Here is a 3,831-nt window from a genome sequence, read left to right as displayed (position 1 = left end):
CATACCTGAATGGTCTAGTGGTTTTCCCTACTTTCTTCAATTTAAGTCTGAATTTGGCAGTAAGGAGTTCATGGTCTGAGCCACAGTCAGCTCCTGGTCTTGTTTTTGCTGACTGTATAGAGCTTCTCCATCTTTGGCTTCAAAGAATATAATCCATCTGATTTCGGTGTTGACCATCTGGTGATGTCCATGTATAGAGTCTTCTCTTGTGTTGTTGGGTGTTTGTTATGACCAGTGCATTTTCTTGGCAAAACTCTATTAGTCTTTGCCTTGCTTCATTCTGTATTCCAAGGCCAAATTTGCCTGTTACTCCAGGTGTTTCTTGACTTCCTACTTTTGCATTCCAGTCCCCTATAATGAAAAGGACATCTTTTTGGGGTGTTAGTTGTAAAAGGTCTTGTAGGTCTTCATTTGAACCGTTCAACTTCAGCTTCTTCAGCATTACTGGTTGGGGCATAGACTTGGATTACTGTGATATTGAATGGTTTGCCTTGGAAACGAACAGAGATTATTCTGTTGTTTTTGAGATTGCATCCAAGTACTGCATTTTGGGCTCTTTTGTTGACCATGATGGCCACTCCATTTCTTCTGAGGGATTCCTGCCCGCAGTAGTAGATATAATGGTCATCTGAGTTAAATTCACCCATTCCAGTCCATTTCAGTTCGCTGATTCCTAGAATGTCAACATTCACTCTTGCCATCTCTTGTTTGACCACTTCCAATTTGCCTTGATTCATGGACCTGACATTCCAGGTTCCTATGCAATATTGCTCTTTACAGCATCGGACCTTGCTTCTATCACCAGTCACATCCACAGCTGGGTATTGTTTTTGCTTTGGCTCCATCCCTTCATTCTTTCTGGAGTTATTTCTCCACTGATCTCCAGTAGCATATTGGGCAGCTACTGACCTGGGGAGTTTCTCTTTCAGTATCCTATCATTTTGCCTTTTCATACTGTTCATGGGGTTCTCAAGGCAAGAATGCTGAAGTGGTTTGCCATTCCCTTCTCCAGTGGACCACATTCTGTCAAATCTCTCCACCATGACCCGCCCGTCTTGGGTTGCCCCACGGGCATGGCTTAGTTTCATTGTCTAACTCAATGAGAATAACTTATCCCTCTCCAAATCAGAAATATATGAAGAATAAAAGAAGAGTTCTTCTGCCTCCATTCCCACTCCACCGCTGACACACTTTATATGTTACACATAAGAGGTGGTGGCTGCTTAGGAGTGTGATCAGCGACGTGAGAAAACTAAGGGACCCAGGAAACCCCGCCTCCTGCCCTGCCTGACAACGTCTGCCCTCTCTGGGCTATGGGAAAAGGGTGAAGGCAAAGAAAAGGAAAATAACACTCTTATTTGTAGAAATTTTACCTCAGGATGGGACACTCTGGTTAACCTAGGCAGACTATGCAGTTGGTGATAGAGAGCTAAGGGGGTCTTCCCTGGCACAAAATCCAAGGTGGATTTCACCTCATTTTCTGAGGTGAGAGTGAGCTGAGTCGATCAAAGGAGAGGAGCAGAGAGAAAGCAAGAAGGATGAGCACCCACAGGAGTCAACCGTATTGGAGTCTCCTCAGGGCCTTAGGAGAACTGCCCTGAGGTTATGGGTGGGACATATGGAGGCTAAAAAAGCGGATATCGTTCTGTGGAGATGGAGACCAGGTGGCTCCCCAGGGGGTTCCATGGTGTAATGGTGAGCACTCTGGACTCTGAATCCAGTGATCCGAGTTCAAATCTCGGTGGGACCTTTCTGCCTAGGTAGAACACTTTTTCTAATAGGGAACCCTAGTTAGAAGAACACTTTTTCTAATAGAGAACCCTATTCCCCTAATAGGACCCGCCTTCCGGCTCCCGCAACCCTTAGTGGCGTGGTTCACACGGACACGGCGGACAGGTGTGGGACCGACCCGGGGCGTCCTCGCTGGACCCGGGCGGCTCTGCCCATCGCTGGCCATCAGAGCCCAGCCCCTCCTCTGCCCTCCAAGCCCCGGCCAGGGGCGCAGCGGCCCAGCCAGTGCCTCCCCCTCGTCGGGTACCCTGGGTCTCTCGAGTAAAACGCAGAGGCTGAGCTCATGGAGTCCTGCCCCGCGAGGGGGCTTCGCACTGCCCGTCTTGTAACTGTACGGTTGTCCCTGTGAGTAAATGGGTGCCAGGGATGAGCTGCCATGTTTGATATTCACATATTAGATGATACCTAAAAACATTTACCCCCACGTTGAAAGGTGAATATAAGTAACTATGATTTCTATAATTAAAATACTTATTAATCTTCATTGAAAAAATGTTACATGGTATATTTAATTTTCTGTGACACATAAATTTGAATATTATAAATGGAAATATTTTTTTGGAGTTAGGACTTTCCTGGTGGCTCAGATGGTAAAGCGTCTGTCTACAATGCAGGAAACTTGGGTTCGATCCCTGGGTCGGGAAGATTCCCTGGAGAAGGAAACGGCAACCCACTCCAGTACTCTTGCCTAGAAAATCCCATGGACGGAGGAGCCTGGTGCAGGCTACTGCCCATGAGGTCGCAAAGAGTCGGACAGGACTGAGCGACTTCACTTTCACTTTCACTTTATGGGAATCAAAGCAATACAGGAAATTTAGGCAGTTCACTTTCATTAGGATTTTGAATAGAAAATAAATGCAAGACTTCTACAATCTATAATAATATGGCACCAATATTTTCCACATTTTTAGAAAATCTGAAAGTCAACATGAAGTAGTTTTTAGACCAAAATTATTAAAGCTGGGTAAGGCATACCAGGAGTCATCTCTGAGAGTATGACAGGACAAATATTTTCTATACAATTATACATCTATTATTAGAATTATCTAGAGTGTTAAAAGGAGAAGGCAATGGCACCCCACTCCAGTACTCTTGCCTGGAGAATCCCATGGATGGAGGAGCCTGGTGGGCTGCAGTCCATGGGGTTGCTAAGAGTCGGACACGACTGAGCGACTTCACTTTCACTTCTCACTTTCATGCATTGGAGAAGGAAATGGCAACCCACTCCAGTGTTCTTGCCTGGAGAATCCCAGGGACGGGGGAGCCTGGTGGGCTACCATCTATGGGGTCGCACAGAGTCGGACACGACTGAAGCGACTTAGCAGCAGTAGCAGCAGAGTGTTAAAAGTATTCAAGATTCATCCTTACTATCAATTTGAAATTTTTTCTTATATGTAGCATGGAGAGCACTAATTTATCTAAATCTATATGTTTTTTTATATTCCTGAGTTACATTTCAGCAAATCAGAAAGTTCAAGGGGAAAAAAAAAAAAAACCAACAACCCACATGTGTTCTATTCACTGAGATAGAAAAGGTGATTCACTACCCCACTTTGGAGAGAGGGAGAGTGGAATATGTGTGGTAAAGCTGGATGCCTCTGTGCTTGAATTCAGACTGGACCTGGGACTGGGTCAAGGCCAGAACAACACAAGACTAGGCATTATTATCCTGGGGCTTAGACCCACCTGACAGCACCCACTCAACAGTCCTGGAAAGCTCTTGAGGATACTCTCCCTCCCTTGGACGCGTTTCCCATCTGGTTCTCTATTCCACCAGCCGCAGAGAAGGACTTTTCACCTCTGTGTCCTGACAGAACACTTTATGATCCCTGCAGGACACAGGGAGCCAGGCAAGAGAGAAGGGGGCAGTTGCACGGACCCGATGGTGCCGGGGTCCAGCCCCGGTGGATACAGGGAATTCGAAGCGGGGACAGTGTCAGCGAGGATCAGGAAACAATTGCTTAAATAAACGTTAATTAAGGATATAAAGAGTGGTTAAATAAGGATAGCTCAGTGAGGAAATTCAGTGGAGCAAAGAGG

The 3,831-nt window shown here is 46.0% G+C and overlaps 1 non-coding gene across 1 annotated transcript; it reads left to right on the top strand.

Moving 5' to 3' along the window:
* The first annotated feature begins 1,678 nt into the window (after nt 1-1,678).
* On the top strand, nt 1,679-1,750 carry TRNAQ-CUG. Its single transcript has one exon. It is a non-coding gene; the product is annotated as a tRNA-Gln (tRNA).
* Nucleotides 1,751-3,831: the final 2,081 nt, after the last annotated feature.

This window comes from Bison bison, unplaced genomic scaffold (genome assembly GCF_000754665.1).
Source record: "Bison bison bison isolate TAMUID 2011002044 unplaced genomic scaffold, Bison_UMD1.0 scf7180017864104, whole genome shotgun sequence".
NCBI classification, from domain to species: domain Eukaryota; kingdom Metazoa; phylum Chordata; class Mammalia; order Artiodactyla; family Bovidae; genus Bison; species Bison bison.
This window is presented reverse-complemented; position numbering and strand designations above follow the sequence as displayed.